The 17,836-nt window shown below is 36.8% G+C and overlaps 1 long non-coding RNA gene across 1 annotated transcript; it reads left to right on the top strand.

Moving 5' to 3' along the window:
- Window positions 1-11,129: 11,129 nt before the first annotated feature.
- On the top strand, window positions 11,130-14,066 carry LOC140254524 (uncharacterized). Its single transcript, XR_011904249.1, has 3 exons — window positions 11,130-11,216; window positions 13,593-13,630; window positions 13,986-14,066. It is a non-coding gene; the product is annotated as an uncharacterized lncRNA (long non-coding RNA).
- The last annotated feature ends 3,770 nt before the right edge of the window (window positions 14,067-17,836 follow it).

The raw sequence follows: 17,836 nt of genomic DNA, 5'->3' as shown, positions 1-17,836 counted from the left end.
CATTTCTAGAGAGCTAAACCAGCACAGGACCTTCTGTACCTCTATTTATTTATAAATATTAATACTTTGCCCCCAAGCATGACCATTGTGCAGCTAAATAAGCTGATGTGCTATAGTAACACATTAATCTTACTGGAGACCTGAGGGAAAGTGAAAGGAAAATACTTCAGTAAGAGATCAGTCTAGGCCATCCTCAGTGGAATATTAATCCAGAACTAGACTCTGCATTTTCTACTCATTTACCCTATATAAAAAGTAAGTAGTTCCTAAACTGCAAGAGTTGAGAAGTCAGTTGTTATATAATTTATCCCTTTCCTTTTCTGTTCTACTATTTTTCTACCTTACTTTACACTGAAGAAAATTAGGGTGTAAAAGGCTTGGAAGGTTCATATTTTCTGTAGGCTTAAGAAAATAACAATGAAAAGAACTTAATATTTTGTTTTATTACTCATGCTTTGAGAAGAGCACCTTTTTGGCTGAATCATTGCTCAGACAAATATAAGGAAGAATGTTTTTCCAGAAGGGTATAAATTCTATTGGCTTTTAATGGGGCTGAAAAATTCTAGAGAATGTGACAGTTGTTTTTTTTTTCCATTCGGAAATGGAATTTAGAATCATAGAAAATGTGAACCTGTCCAATGAAAAAGCAGAAGGAAACTTACTGTGCATTGATTTCTATAGATGCTGGTAATATGATTTAAGATGTCATTTGTCATAAAGGGATTTGAGACTGTTGTCACATCAGTGGCGGAACCGAGAGGATACCAGATATTGCATTACTGTATAATTCTTTGCATCTGAGTCCTTTGAGGAGTAATTGAAAAAAACTGCAACTGTTCTCTTCACAGAAATGTAAAACCAATTATCTGCCTTCTACCATCATGCTGACACAGCTGGTTTCTGTGGCTTGTTTGCTCATACAGAAGAACTGGAATGGACATGTGAGGACCAGGGCTGGTGTACTCCCCACAGATATCTCCACACCTTAGCCCATAGGCTGAGTAGCTCTTTGATGAGAGCATCAAAAAGATTTCCTCTGTGGCTGGAAAGAGAGCACAGGGATATTAGCTGGGCACACTGAGTAATTAAAATAGAGAAATTTCAGTGCAGAAATGCAGCAGATTTAATTTGTTTTCCTTTGACCTATGCTGTACCAATAGAAATAATTAAATTGCTAAATAAATGGCTTGTGTTAGTTTATACACCTGTTGTTCCTACCAGTTGCTCCCAGTTAGAGCACTTTCACTAATTACAAGAGCATATATTCTTGTTAGCATTTGCACTTACTAAAAAATTAAAAAATGGGGAAAAAGAAGCAAGTGGGGAAAAAAGAGTGCAACTAGGAGGAAACCTAGGTCATTCCATTGCTTCAGCTAACTTTGGGCATTGAAGAGAAGTGGTAAATAGAGACCCATCAACAGTTATTTTCTCATGTCATAGTATTTCAGAATTAGCATATTGCTACTTAGAAACAAAGGGAGAAGAGTCTTTATGGAGCACCTTCTCTCTATGCAGTGATCTAGAAACCTTTGGCAGCTCAGAGCGTGCATTGCACTGCAGAACTTGAATGAAGAAAATATTGTAATGCCATGAGAAAGACACAGTGGCGATAACTTCAGAGCATGCCCAGATGAAAGGACCTTGTGGTTTGCTAGCTTTGTTGTTCCTTGAGTGGTTTACACCATTGTAGCCAAACTTGAGAGCACGCCTGCCTTTCTGCCAGAGCAGTCCCTTGTTTTTCAAACTGGCAGGCACTGAGTAACTTGTACAGCAAGTGCAGTGCTTGTTCTTGCTTACATGATTCATTATTACTTTCCATAGTCATTATGAATAGAAGTAAGCCATCTGTTATAATAACAGTGTGCCTTTCACCAAGAAGCATGGCTTTAACTTGAAGTAGAAATGAGTGTCACGTAAAAATGCGTCTGGGGATCTACATGTACATCCAAATTAGATGGCACAATGCTATCAGCAATTGACATGTGCATAAAATCTGTTTTGTGAGAATAGTGACTATTGTTTTCAATGTGAACCAGAGCAGTCTGGTAACATTTTCAATTGCTAAAAGAATTCACTTGAATAGAATAAATTTCATGCACTGTTCTTCAATATGAAATCTAGGTATTTTTAGACTACTAATAAGGTGAGTAAATCCGGAATTTGATATGAACTGTGGTTTTCTTTATCATTTTAAATCAGTCTTCCAGAAGAGCTTCGAAGAGCTGAAAAGCACTAAAAAATCTCTATGTTTTTTTAATTTTAAAATACTTTTGTAGCTATGTATTAAAAATAGTCTACAAAACAAACTGTCTGTGAGAACAGATCTTAACTTTTCTGCAAAGCTTATTTGGATGAATTGTTCTTTGAGTTGCTGTTTTGTTGAAGGGCTTTGGTGGTGTTGTTTTTTTGGTTGCTTGATTTGTTGGGTTTTTTTTGGTCATGCTTCCTTTTCTGCCTTTTGAATGGTTTATACTCATCAGTAAAATAGAGCTGAAAATTTTTATCTTTGGTGCACTTTAACTATATAGGTTAATCCAAAAGTAATTTATTTCCATGGAAATGCAAACAAGAAGCACAATAACACTATGTTATAGAGCAAATTCTCAGCTACAGAACACTATTCTTGTCACCACCATTAGCTATACATTTTAGTCAGCAGTGAACAAATGTCTGCATGCAGGTAAGATTTGCTAACCTCAGAATACATGTCAGTCATCACTCAAGTGTGCTCAACTGCCTGCACATACAGATATTCCCTGTCCTCCAGACCTGCTAGAATTAATGGAAATCCTTGGAATGGAAAGGGTACCTTAATAGGGCATTGCTATTGTACCTCGTTGTTAGCTATCACATTATTTTATTAGGTATTCATCTTTTATCCTTGTTCAGCCCCAGTAATAATGTGTCATCTAAGACTCCTGACTCTTAATTAGAAATCATACTGCTATTCTGCACCTTGCTCTGCTATGCCCTGCTGTGACTTCACTGTCAGCCTGTTCTTCCCTGTGATGTGAGACAGGGTGGTGGAGCATAGGGGTTAATGTAATTATTTACATATGGTAATGTTCTGTATAGTAGTGAATTAATACGGTGATCTGCAGCATTTTGGAGATGAAAAGCAATTAGATGCCATCTCATCATTGATTTTCCAACTGAGTTGTGCTATGTTTATCTTTAAGCTTTATTTTTCTTTATTCTAATGTCACCTTTTTGGTTTTTAAGAAGTGTGAAATCAGGCAGGATTTGGAGGGACTGGAAGATGATAGAAAAGACATGCCTTTAAAACTTTATTTGTAAACCTCATTGCTTGTTTATGGAATCAGGCATCTAACATTTTTTCTCCATCATATTTTGCATTTCTCCAAAGTGGTCACGCTACAAAGTCCAAGAAGTAATAATGTACGGTTGGTTACCCTTCTGAAAATAACTGCAAGTATCAAGTGCTCTCTTTACGGAGAAGTCAGACCTCCTGAAGTAAGAGGGAAAATCAGATCAACTTGCAAGAGGCCAGGATACCACCAACAGAGGTGCTTACCAAAAAATGCTTCTTTGAATCGCCATTGTCTGATATCCAACACTGTACTCAAAGGTAAGACACTGAAATCACAAGTGCAAACTGGAAAAGTCAGGTCCTCAGCTCATGCAGAATGGTGTCACTCTGAGAGTGATTATACAGTGGTGATGTGTGCCAAGAGAAGAACTGGAAACATATTTTTGCATGTATGATACACACATTGTTTTCATTGCAGCTAGTGATGTACCTCTGAGGAAACACTGGGAATATAAATATTTATGCACAACAATGATTTTAATAAGCAATTACATTCATTATTTAAATATTTTCATACTTAGTTCATAGATCTGAACATTAAAAAAGAACATCAGACTATATTATTACTCCTAATAACATTTTGTCCACCGGCAAATTAATATTCTTTCTATTAGTGTTAATATAAAATCTATTGGATAGTAACTGCAAACAAAACATCTCAATGGAAGTAGTAATGGAAAGGAATGAAATAAATGAATCCCAGAGCTTACAGCATGTTCTTATTAGAAACCAGCGCTAGACAATACGGAAAGAAACAGATAGGAGAGAAAGTCAGTAGTTCTTTACAGCTGATTTTCAAACTGCAGGAGCATGTGTGGATGTAATCACATTCTATGGCAGAGTTTGCATTAAGGGCAATTTTTTACCAAGAATTTCAGCGAAGAAAATGGGGAAAAATATGTGCTGCTCTCTTTCCAGGTCTAAATAACTGCCTCTCAGTATGGTAAATGTGATTCAGGTCAGGATGAAATATACTTTAAGTTGGATACAATCAGAAAACATCAGGGGCAATTCACTCGCCCGCTGTCCTTCATCTAGTCTTACTTCCAGATGAGCATGAATCTCAGCTTCTCAAAGCATAAAAAAGATCACAACCTCAAGACACTCTGGGAACTTTCCCTGCCCCACTTGTGAGATGGGATCTGCCTCACTAGATTATTCATACTTGAGTTGGAATCACTGCATTTCCAGTGCCAAATGAAGTATTATTGGAAAGCTTTGTCTCAGTTGCATTGGCACTACGGAGCAGAGCTGACAAGTGTGTGGCCTGGGTTTAGTGTAAGTGCAGAATCTGCTTTTTTGCAGGTTTAAGAATCTGCCAAGAATGTTGAGGCTGAGAACCACTCAACAGCAAGTGGCTCTATGCAGTCAGACTAATCAGAAAGTGATGCTGCAACTGAGGATTGGGTGGAGGGAGGACATCTTTGAGAAGACATTACCTATTGGATAAGATTGTTAGATGTTTTGCACCTTGGGGCTTGAATATGTGTTGACAGTAATAGATTTCAATTGGAATATAGATTCCTACTCTTAAGCTTGATTATGCCATGAGTTAGATCAACAAAATTCAAAACTGTGGTAATGGAAGCATTAACATTGCCAGTTTAGATAAGCATGAGTATTGCCCTGAAAAGAATCTAAAGTAAACAAATTTATGCTGCGTTCAGAAACCTGTCAAAAAAAGGCTGGAATGTGCATCAGTCCATAGCAGAAATGGGTGCAGAGTTTATTTGTCACAGGGATGTTGAAGTCATAAGAATTCATAGAATCATTAGAAACAAAAACGACTTCACTGAAAAATTCCAATCATTAGCTCTACATGTTGATTGAAGTACACACCTCCTCTTCCCTTCAGTTTGGATTTGTAGATGCAATGAAGTCTTCCACAGTTTATTCTGAGAAAGGAGAATTACTGTGCTTTTATGGGCGTGTAATTATTCTAGAATAGCTAAGAATGATGCATCTGCACTGTCTTAAGCACAGTGTTGTAAAATCCAGTGCAAACAATTAAATTCTGTGTTATATCTCAAAAAGATTTCAGATGTGGGGTGAACTTCAGTCATTTGTGTAGATAGATGCTGTTTTATGTTTGGTAATGCAGAAAGGGGGATAGCTAATCTAACCTTTAACAGTCCTATCAGTTCTGTTAGAAGGTCTTAGAAAGGGGGGGGGGGGGGGGGGAAGCACACTTATTGTTGGATCAGTGTCAGAAAAATGCACAGATAGTATACCGCTATAGAATATAGTATACCTAGAACTGTAGGCTGTTGAGTTAAAATGGCTCTATTTAAAACTCCTGATGTTAAATCCATCGTATGAAAACAATTGGCTTTGTAATCCTCTTCCACATATACAGAATCTTTAGCTGACTGTTACAGATCCGTATTTCCTGGGACCTGTTGAGCTGCATAGATGAATTTCCAAAACTCAAGGCTGAATCCTTCCTCAGGGGATTGGTGCATCTCAGTTACTGATTTTTTGTTGTTGTGCTTTTCACTTTTCTTTTGAGGGGCAGAGGAACACCTAGAAAATCAGTCTTAGAGGAAAGAAGTATTTTACGTGAACAAATAATTCTGTAGGTAACATTGCTCAGTTTGAACATAATTATGATCGGGCTTATCCAGCAATAGACTCTCAGTAGGAGTAGACATATATTGCATGATGAGAAAGCCTGCCTAAGGCTTAAGGTGACACATTCCTTTCAGCTCCCCTACTGTTGATGCATGGTATTGTTAAAGAATAGGGTTTTGTTCTCTCATGCAGCCAAAAAGGAAAAGAAAGGAAAACTGCAGAAAAAAGGTTGAGAAGAATGTATTGCATGGGTGAATATGGCCCCTGGAAAGGAAAGATTGAAATAATTCCTGGGCAGGGCTGCATGGTAAAAGTACTGAAATGGGGAAAAATCTTATGCTGTGTGAATTAGTCTCTGCAACATCAATCCTGGGGGACTGAAAACATAGAAACTATTATTGCAGTCTCAGGTCTATGGGAATGGCATTAAGAAAATGTCATGTATTCTTTAGATTATGCCCTGCTTGCAAAATTCCCTACTCTGTGAGGAATTCTAGAAGAAAAGATTTTATAGCCTTTATAGGCCACCAAGGACAGCTGTGGATTCAGGCTCTATTTTCTCCTTTGCCTAAGGGAAATCTCCTATTGACTGTGGATGACAGCTAGTCCTGGCACTGATTCTTCCATCTGCCAAAGCGCATACTTTGAGGGCTGTCCCACTTCCCGAGGAGCTGTGCTGCTGTCTCTAGAAAGCAGCTGTCTCTTGTTTTGTTAGAAAGATTAGCCTTCAAAAATATTTCTTCTCTTCCCGGTGTGGGTGGCTTTGCTTGTAACATTCAAGCTCATTTTAGATAGACTATATAGTCACTGGCACAAAATATTCCTGATAGCTGCTTTGTAAACTGGTATGGTGGTATGTATTTTCAGTGTTGCACCCAATGCATGCTACTGAATCCAGCCATGGTTGTCCAGCACTTCAAATCAATGAAAGCAAGTAACAGGTTTTCCTTTTCATAGGTTCAAAATTTGGTTTACTCTTCTATAATGAATTCTATATTGGTAACCACTTTCTGTAAATGTACCTCTATGCACTGTGGTTTATTATATTGCTTCATAAACATTGGAAGCTGCATATCTTTAAGCTTTATATCTCTGAGTAATAAATTTCTTTTTCCCCTCAATTTGTACCACAACTCCAAAGATACCTGATAAAGGCTTTGACGTAGGATATTCCACTTTATGTAACAGGAGTGGTGCTTAATTGGTACATTCAAGTTCTTATTACTTAAGATACTCAACCACAATACTTAGAGATGATGTTTTCAAGACTTTCTATTGCATTGCTTAAGCCTGCTGGTGATTTTCCTGGCTTTCTGCTTCACAGAACTTCATAACCTTCAGGTTAGACATGAAGTTACGTGTTATCCACATCCGTGTGCTTGCGTAAGAGAAAGATGATAAATTGAATAAAACCCAGAAACATCAAGACACAGAAACACTGTGTTCTCCAAACAGTATCTCCAATTATTCATTCGCTTTTAATTATTTCTCATTTTCATTTTTTCTTGGCAACTTGTGAAATGAAATTTTTCCATCATAAAACTTCAGTTGTTTTTATGATTACATTTGTCTATTTTAGAAAATTGAGTTGCAAAACATATTTGCAGCTAACAAGTAATTATTTCTCTCACTGTAAATTCACGTCATTACCCATTAGTCTGTAACAGTGATTGGCAATACAATTTTGTTTGTAATACAACTAATTGATATGAACTTTATTATCTGTTCTTCAGATTTTTCTAAGAGAAAAACTTGTTTCTTCTAAGCAACTAGGCCATTAAAAGAAAAAGAATCACAGGACATTAAAAACAGTATTTTTAGGGGAGTAGTATTTGCAAATAGTATTTGAATGCTTAAAACTTCTGAATGTGGCTTTAGAATCACAGGATTGTAGGGGTTGGAAGGGACCTCTAGAGATCATCGAGTCCAACCCCCCTGCCAAAGCAGATTCCGTACACCACGCCACACAGGTAGGCGTCCAGGTGGGTCTTGAATATCTCCAGGTAGAACTGGTATTTTAATTAGGAAATAAATTTAAAAAAACATCATCCACTTTTAAGTAAACCTGATTTAGTTCTTCTGGTGAGCTGACAGGTGAGTTTAAATCAGAATAGCGTAATGTCATCGATAGAAGGAGATGGCTCTGTAATTTCTCAGCCAAGTGTACATGATATAATCTCTGAAATGGAGCACGTTTCCTAAGCAATGTATGCATGTTGTATCAACAAAATCAAACCTGTACAGAAGAGTCGAAGTTCCTAAAAGTTGTATGACAAACTCAGTTCTAAAACAGAAACATCACAAATATAGCGTTAGTATTATCAGGCAATTGGGTGCCAAGATATCCTATAAAGTCCACATATTTTTCACCTCCTTATTATTAGGTGTTTTGTTTTATCCCCAAAGATTCTGTGATATTCCAAATCTTATCAGAGCCTCAAAAAGCTGTAATTAAAACTTCATAGGCAAAACAAATTGGGTAAAAATTGCTGATTTTTCTGAAACTTTGCATTTTAGTTTATACATTGTACTAAAAGCCTAAATTTCCCAAGCATAGCTCTGGAGTCTTGGAAAATCTACCAAGACCTGATCTGTAACTCCAGGTTAGAAATGTTTGCTTTATCCCATCCAAAAGGACTGGATTATCCTAGCAATAAATGGAAGAGGTCTGCTTCCCTACAGAAATAGCAAAGAGATAGCTTTGCTACTGTTTATTTCATGCCACTAGAGAGGTAACTTTATGAATATTTCTGAATTTGAACATGTAAGATACAGATAGACAAAGTATTCTGTAACGTCACTTCTCTGCCAAGCTGCATTGCAACAAGTGGGTCACTTGCCAGACTGAAGCTCTTTAAGGAACAAGCAGATGGTATCGTAGACAAAGCAGAAAGAAGGCTTTGAATCATGACTGTTCCATGTGTTACCCAACAGAGCTGCAATTATGCTTTGCTGATAGCAGAGGAAGGCATTAAGTAATTTACCTAACTCTTACACTATCATAGCTGTTCCAGAGCCCAACAGCACATTGTTGCCTTTGGATTCTCAACTGCTTAGACTGCTTTGTTAATTATAATAGGAGAGGAGCCTTCACTCCTGGTATTGTTCTCTGTACTTGTTTTGTACTGTGGCTTTGTAGGTCTTGCTATAAAAAAGCAGGATTTTCAATTCTTAGGGTGTAAATGGGAAACAAAACATACTGTAACTCATGCAAAATAACTATGCACTTGCAGTGCATAGCAAGTGGATTGATGGAGGTTTTTTAGCCTTCACAAAATTCATTCAATGGACAGAATGGTAATAGAGGATAACTTTATTTAATTGGCCGTTGTGAAAGAAATACGGCGAACTCCGGAACAGAACAGCATAATTTGAAAAATTATTGAAAAAAATCAATTTGTGAGCAGGGGGGAAAAGGTAATAAAGTCAATAAAATTGGATTTGTCAAAATCAATTATGTCAGACCAACCTAATTGTTTTGTTGCCAATCTGACTCGCTTACTGGATAGTAAGTAGATAGCAAATATAGTGTGCACATATATTGATTACTGAAAGCATTTTATCACCGCTTTCTGTCTCATTAGCAAAGCAAAAAAAATACAGGTCTGTTGAAATCACCACAGTATATTGCATTTGGTTACTCAAAACATCAAACAGAGAGGACAGTTGTTTTGCAGACCTAGCTTAATACCCATGGGAAAGTGAGAGCTGAAATCATCAAGCTCAAATTCAACCCAAGTGCTACATTTCAGAAAGGAAAAAAAAACAGACATAAAAAGCTATAGAACAAGGTGGGCTGCCCACCCCATCTACCACCAGTAGAATATTTCCAGAAAATAAGCCTGTTTCTATATATCTTGGGAAGTCTATTATTTTCTTTTTCCTTCACTGCACAAAAGATGCTTAAGTTACTTTTAAAGCACTGGAATCATGTCGAACTCCATTAGACCTGGACTTTAAATAATACATTTTTAAACTTAGTTTGAAACAACCTTATAATTGTATTTTAAGCCACGTTGTTCATAAATACTAAGGACTTTCTTTCCAAAAGAAAATTGTCCCTGTATTGTATTTACCTATACATTCCCCAAATCAGTCTTCTGATTTTCCTGATTTGCTGTTTTCATGTTAAGTTTAAGTAGTCTCCTGGATCCATCATCGTATTTAAAATGGATTATCTTTACCATACCTGCTGTTTTCTTGTTCTCAGTGCTCTTAAGTGAGACTCTATTTGTAACTGACAGTTGTTTGACTTTCCGGTCGTTGAACTTCTGTTGAATTCTTAAGTAAATGCTGTTTGATATAAGTTGATCCTGTTCAATTTCATTGTTTCCCCCCATAGCATTTATTGACGGTTCAGTTTGATTCACATCTCCAGTGACTCTCCAGCAATGAAGGATTCTGGTGTGGGTGCCTACGTAAGCTCTCCCACATTGAATATAAAGACAGAATATTTAACCCCCACTCCTTTATTATAGCAGAGGCTTAAAAAAAATAAATCATAAAAATGTTTAAAATTGTAAGAAAGTTCTTGTGATCAACAAGAAACTAGATTTTATAGAAAACAAATTAATTATGTGCTTTTCTGTCTGCCTGGGATTCAATAGTCAGTAAAATCATAGTTGATCAATCAGTCTAGAATGCCTATGTGCTTAAAACTGTGCTTGTGTCGTTAGTAGCTTGGTGTGCCCATGTGGAAGACAACAATCTGTTGTTTAATTACTACAAAAACTGATGAGTGAAACATATATGATAGTAAACTATTAACTTAAAGCTCCTTCCTCTGTGTGTTACTTAGTAATGTGGAACTACTTACGCTGATTCAGAAATGAGCATCTATCCTGTTCCAAACAAGTGATTAAGACTGTTACTGGAGATCTTCCTTCCCGACAAGGATAAATTGTTGTTGCTGTACATAAATGATGTACAGTGATTATGGTTTTGGTAAATTAATGACATCTCTAAGAAACAATTTCAAAAGTTAGAGTGATCAGTAGGAAATACAGAACTAAGAGACCATTCAAAGCCTCCATATTGATTTCCATTATGCTTATGAGGGTCTCATGGCTAAATCCCAACATTATTCTTGGAAAATACTTTCCCAGTAGAAAATCCATTTGTCTTAACACTGCGTGGCTACCTATAGACAAAAGAGTTTTGCCAATGACTGGCACAAACCTCAAGCTGAAATGATGGTGGTCTTCATTTATTCTTTCCTTTTTTTTTCAGTCTCTCAAGGGCACATCTGGTAGTCTGGATGAGGACACAGAGGAAAGCAGATGGCAACACTATTTGCAGCCGGGATGACAGCAGAGTAAGCCAAAATGCTCTATTAACAGCCTTGACCCATCAAAATTTTTTGTTATCTCAAGTCTATGTAATCGCATAGCATTATTTGAGGACCTGGAATTGGGCAGTATTCTCTGCTGGCATGTCTGACTTTAACTCTGATATTCACAGCCTATCTCCGTGATTTGTGGTCAGCACAATAGCTCAAAAATTTGCTTTTCCTATTCAAACATGAAAAATCTCATGTAGGTTTCATCATCTTGCATGCTTTTTCCCCTGCCCAATTGCCCATCTTAACCTTTCTTCCTGTCTCAGCTATTCTTAAGGAGATGGCTTTCCCAGCTCACTTTCAATGCATGTGATGAGGATGGAGGGAGTGAAGGGAACGGCAGTCTCTTCACTCCCTCCATCCTCTCTTCATCTCTTGTTTCTAGTTTCAGACATCTTCAGAAGTTGTCTGTGCTTTTTCAAGTCTTTTTGAACAGCCAGTGATTCTGATCCTGCACTTGGGAATTCACTTGTGACATTTTCAAACTAAGATGCTTCCTACTTATTTCATGCTGCCTGTCATGCTAAGAAAAAAGCAGGTCAATGTGAGCAATGCAAAGCCATCTCACATTGTATGCATTTCAAGTCACTCTTGAAATTTCCTTTGGACATGATGCTTATAAAATAGTATCGGCAGTCCTAGAATCATGAATCCTTTTGGGGGATATTTCTGGACACTTCATTAGAAAACTTTAAAGAGCTGTTTGATTAGATCTACAGTAATCACAACACTTGTACAAAGGATGGGACACCTTTAGCATCTGTATGGTACTTAGTGTACAGCTTTTCAGAAACACTGGATATGGGAGCTCTCTTGTATTAGATGGTACAACACATTTGAGTGTAGTTGGGGTTATTTAAAATGAACAATGAAATAATATACCTGCTTTTTTTTTTTCTTCTGCTTTCTGGTTTTGTCCCAGAAAATTGTGCCTGCATTGTAGCAGAAATATTAATTAAGACATAAGCTCTCCTACAAAGGAGAAGTTATAGCTTAAACCCACAAAGGACATTTGGTTTTACTATATTCTTTTGTTTGAATGGCCTCTCATAGAGAAACTCCAGGGTCATCACTGTAGAAACTTCAGGCAAGAGTGATGTCACCAGAAAGGATTGTAATAGACCTTCATCTACACATCTTATTGATTTATCTGCTAGATGTGAAAGGAAATCAATAAGTAGAATCATTTTCTTATCTGTTAAACATCTAGGTGAGCCAAAATATACTGTATACTGCAGATAGAAATCATTAGGGGGAAAAATTGGATGTTGAGTGTGAAAACACTTATTTATATTTTAAAATGTGGTTTTCATGTTTTATCTAGTACCTCTTGTTTGATGTACTTGGATTAAAGGCATGTTTCATCCAGTGGCTGTAGAAATGCCACTTTATGTAAGCAGCAGTAAGAATACTGAGCTTTTCCAAGCTAGAAGGCAAGATCTTAGATAAATCAGTATAGATTCATTGATATTTGCTGCAAAAGATCTTAACTGGCTTATTTACTACTTTTGAAGTAGAAAAAACATTTCATAAACAGCTAATTGAAAGAAAATAGTTCTGAGGTAATTAATTCAGGTAACCTAATTTAAAGTCTGCTTTTCAGCGTCACCACAGAATCTATGCTGTTAAAGACACTGTGGAGATGTTCTTCTTTAAATCAAATAAATACACCTAGGGCGAGCTGCACTCACTAAGCAACTTTATTAGCATTAAGGTGGTTATCCTGGCCGTGGGCAACTTCTCAACTGCTTTCAGCATTCCACCACGTATAGTGGGAAAAATGCACACATCCAGAGTTAGCTCCTGCTCCACTACATTCTGATGGATCACTACCGCTCCTTAGGTCTAGGAGCTTCCCAAGATGCTCACATACCTGAAAACAGGTCTAGAAAAGTGTCAAACAGCAATGGCAAATGATATGCAAAATCATATCAGTGTTTATCAGTGAAAACTAGAGAGCTGTTAGCTTTGGGATAGGAATAAGGGCAGTGACGGGTGACATGTGAAGGGTTAGCTATTCTGTATCTTTGTGTGACCAAAGGTGTTATCAAAACTTTTGCTGTTATCACAAGTATGCTGAATTTACTACTGTGAGCTTGGTGCCAGAAATGTAATACAGATCACATAATCTTCTTTTCCAGCCAGTCCACTTAGGAATGCACATAAAAATATCACATTGAAAGGAGTCTAATGCCTCAGATTTTACAAATGTCTAACAAATAACATTTGGGGAGAGAGGAAAAACCATTATGCATAAAATGTCATAAATAAAGGTGGCATCAGAAAGGACATATTTATGTGTTGTGAACGTTTGCATCTTACAGTCTACCATGAAATATTCTCTTTCTTTAGTTTCAGAGTAGAGGCAGACAGCTGGTGGAATTGCAGATGTAAGTATGTTTTCCCATTTGAATGTCTTATGCAATTGTTTTTCATGAGAGAGAAGACCAGTTAATGAAAAGCAACAGTTTGTCAGTGCTTTCTCAAGCAACAACAGACTTTGCTGAAGTTGATATTAGGCCAAAAGGGATTGTGTGGAGACTTTCCCTTCAACAAGCAGAGCATCTCTCAGAGCTATGTGCATACTACGTAATACACCAAGGCACAAATACGGATGTCCTGATAAAAATATATGTGTGTTCTTGGAAGAAATATATATATTATATATATTATATATATATAATTTTTTTCTTGTGAGTTTAATTAGGTTGAATTTCTAATGTAGTCTTAACTGTTTCATTGCAGGGGCAGGGATGGGAGAAAGCCCATTTATAAAACAGAAGTAAAGAAGGTCTTGGTACATACTGCCCTTTTTGTGAGTTAAAGGTGAGTTAAATTGTTGGGAAGAGAGGAATGATTATTACAAGCAAGGAGACTACAGCAGTCTGCTTTTAGATGGAATCAAAAAATAGGTTCATTTTTTTCCTGTGGCAATTTAATTCATAATTTGCACTGTTCAGGTAGAGGCATTTTAATGGCAAATTATAGAAAGCAAGTCACTGCAATGCAGCGAATGGCAAATTCCATTGTTATAATGTATCAGAGATTCTCAGTCAAGGAGAAATGACATTGCCTTTGCCGCGCTTAAGGAAAAATTCTCAGTACAGCCAGAGAACTGGTGAAAGTTAACAATATTCTGTATTCTTAAAACTCACAACCTCACCTAAATAACTTGTGCCAATTGCTTTTGGAAGCCAAGCATTTCAGTAAAAAACAGATTCATAAAGGACAAGTCCTTTTTTTTCCCCCCATGTTATGCTGGTTGTTTTCTTTATTTGTAAGCACATATATTCTATTTTTTAATAATTTGAAATCCAACCCGGTTCTTTTGGCTGTCCATCTCCAGTGTCAGATAGCAATGATTGACCATAGGGCTAGTAATAATGACTGCAGAAACGTTTTATTTTAGCTACTGGGATATTTGTCCCCCTGAGTTGTATTGCTCAGTGTCATATATACGTGTGCATCTCAGAAAAATAACATTGGCTGCTTCATGTTTCTGGAAATTCTGTTTGAAATTGATTTGCTAAAAGAACCAAAGCTATTTCTCTGTTTTTCCTTCTGGCACAACATCTTGTGGTGTTCTGTTAAACATCGGTATTTAGTATGCATCATTTAATACAACTATTGCTACTTAGGTGATTGGGCATGTTTTTAAGAAAGCATATATCGAAATGAAATTTGCAACTCTCCAGCTATTTCATTTAATTATCGGAAGAAACAGAACAGAGTGAAATGTATTTTTCATAGTTTTGATATTTATTTTTAAAATTTCTTGGCATCATCACAGAAGGGTGATTTTGTTCTTCTTCTTCTTCTTTTTAACTCTGATTTTATAGGAACCATCTCTGTGTTCAACATAACTGGTCCATGCTTCAGCAAGTGTTCCACTTGATGGAAAGGGGCATGTTTGGGAAAGAGGGATCTTTTTGTATGAAAGCTGATAATGCTTTAAAAGGTGATCTTGAAACCTCCACTGTAAAGGACTAGAGCTAAAAATAAGTATAGCATGGATTATTTCCTGGTTGTTACTTTTATTTCTAAATGGATTATTCTACAAATTTCTGGATCAAGCTTCTTACAGATCATCAAACTATTGAACACACATAAACACAGATGAAGCATCATAATCACTTCTCTAGAAGAAAATAATGCCTACTCAGCATCTTTAGCACTACTTGCATATGTTCTATGGTCTGCAAAACGAGTCATATTTACTTTAGCCCAGAATATTTGGTCTATAAGCACCAGTTCAGGCAGAGTCACCATCTTATTTTGGATCAAAATATATGTATATATTTATTTTCCTAAAAGAATGTTTTGTCATCTTGACTTTGCATGTAATGATTTCCAGAGCAGCGAATCCAGTCCACTATAAAGTAAAAAACTCATAGGCTGCAATCCAGTAACTCATAGGTGGGAAGTCTGGGAGTGAGGGGCTTGAAAAGGAACAACAAATATAATTGGTTAGCATTGCAAAGCAGATGCTTTTAAGCAGTTCATACATAAGCGGCTTGCTTGTCCTTCGCTTCATAGAAAATGCCTTATTCCAAAAGTAATTCCTCCTAATTTGCAACCTCTTTAAAAATATAGAACTGCAGTTGCATAATTTAAATTCAGATGCTTATTAAAAATGGACAACCATGTCAATGTGTTCCTCAGAATGCTCTTCATAATGTCCTTTGTTTTAAAAAAGCCACCTGGGAAAATTTCAAGGCAGATCAGGTTTTGTAAACAAAGTTACTAAGAGCTAAACATGAGGTTTATAATGGAATTTGGCTGAACTGGAAAGGATTCATGCCCATGATAAATTACAAAGTCTGCAACGTGGCCCTAGAGTGGGGGGAAAAAAAGCTTTTCTGATGAGCTAAAAATAACAGCTTTGCCACCAAGTTAGGCTTAAATATCACAAAAAGAAAAAGCTCTCTGTAGTGTCAGACACTTTTGGTTGAGGGTCCTCAGGGAATGCTTATAAAGGGCATGTCAAATAAAAATAGCTTCTTCAGAAAGGAAGAAGTGCTTCAAAGAAAAACGAGAAAGGGAAAATAAGAAAGAAAGCAGAAATGCCCTCTTCATCTTGTGGCAGCAGATAGGAGAGTCCTGGGACTCTGGACTCAATTCTTACTTATTTTTTGGGGAGATGGCTGAGGGAAACTAATTATACATAGATAGCAGAAGCAAACTTTTTTCTCCCCACTTTCCAAGGTTGGATAGAAATAGAAAGGCAACAGCAAAGTATGGCTGAGAAAGTAGATTGGACATTGACTGGAAATGATATCTGTGTGCATGTGTCTGTGCAACGAAAGGAAATGCATTGGAGGTGTGGGGTAAGGATGAATTAATTGTGTTTATCTAATTTTGAACTGAATCAACAGAGTACTAATACCAGGAAAGAAACAAAAAAAACCCCACGTTTTTATAGGAAAAGTTATTCCCATGTGATAGACTACCTAGATAGTAATACAACTACCTGAATTACAGGAAAAAGATATATTTTTGATTCTAAGTAAAGTGGATGTTAACTGTAAATATTTAATTAGTGGGCTACTGCCACATAGAGACCTTCCCAGATGATTTTTCCAAGGGTTGGGTCGTACTATAGGGACTTATTAAAAATATGCACTTCTCATCTAGAGAGGCTGAACTATATTGAAAACATTATTTTATATATATATATGTATATATATATATATATATATAACAAGTCTTTTTAAGCACCCGTGACACTCCATGTTTGTCATAAATGATGTAATGAATGATGCACAGAGCCTTGCTGCCCAGAGAAGACTCTGACATGAAGTACAACTTGTAAGCATTCAGCTCTGTAAGTATTGATGGAAGACCCTCAGGGGGAATGTGTTTGTGTGCTGAGGAGAGCAGTGAGAAGAAATGACTTCAGTTTTGCTTTTTATTAAGGAAAATAAGTGTTTTAATATACTTCCAAAGTATGGGCTCTATTAACTACAGGATTTTCTCATCAACTTTTTAAATTAATATCACAAGAATCTTTTATTGTCTCGGTCTTTTATTATATTGCAAGAGAAACCTCTGAGCATGATATCTAGCCAGGAAAGTCAGAAGAAATATTCCTGTTGTGTATTGGGACTAGGAGAAAATTTACTCTTCCAGTAAGGCAAGATTGTCTCCTGTATCACCAAATGAAGTTGATATAAAAAAAAGTTGCAGAAGCCTTTAGCAAAATAAATATTTCACTTATACGTAAGAGTGAAAATCTTATCTGTCGTTTCTGTAGAAAGTAATTTGTATATTAGAATGTGCCAGCCTTTATTAAGTCTATTTGGTCTGACCCTTAAGGTAAGTCTTGATGTCTTGCATAGGGCATACAGTGACATACATATATGATAGGTCAACAGGCCAAGCAGGAATGCAGCCTGTGCAGCAAATCTGTTGATGGGCTTTAGTTCTTTAGGACATAGGATGATGCCAGGTATTTTGCTCACCCAGTGGTTAAATGCCTGGGTCCTTGTTACAGCTATCTGCACACTTGTGAATCAATTGCTTGATTTTGGTATTGCAGCTGCATGATGTGCAGTGTAAGGCTCAGTGAGCTCCTGGTGAATGAGAATCTGGACCTC

This window comes from Excalfactoria chinensis, chromosome 7 (genome assembly GCF_039878825.1).
Source record: "Excalfactoria chinensis isolate bCotChi1 chromosome 7, bCotChi1.hap2, whole genome shotgun sequence".
NCBI lineage: Eukaryota > Metazoa > Chordata > Aves > Galliformes > Phasianidae > Excalfactoria > Excalfactoria chinensis.
This window is presented reverse-complemented; position numbering and strand designations above follow the sequence as displayed.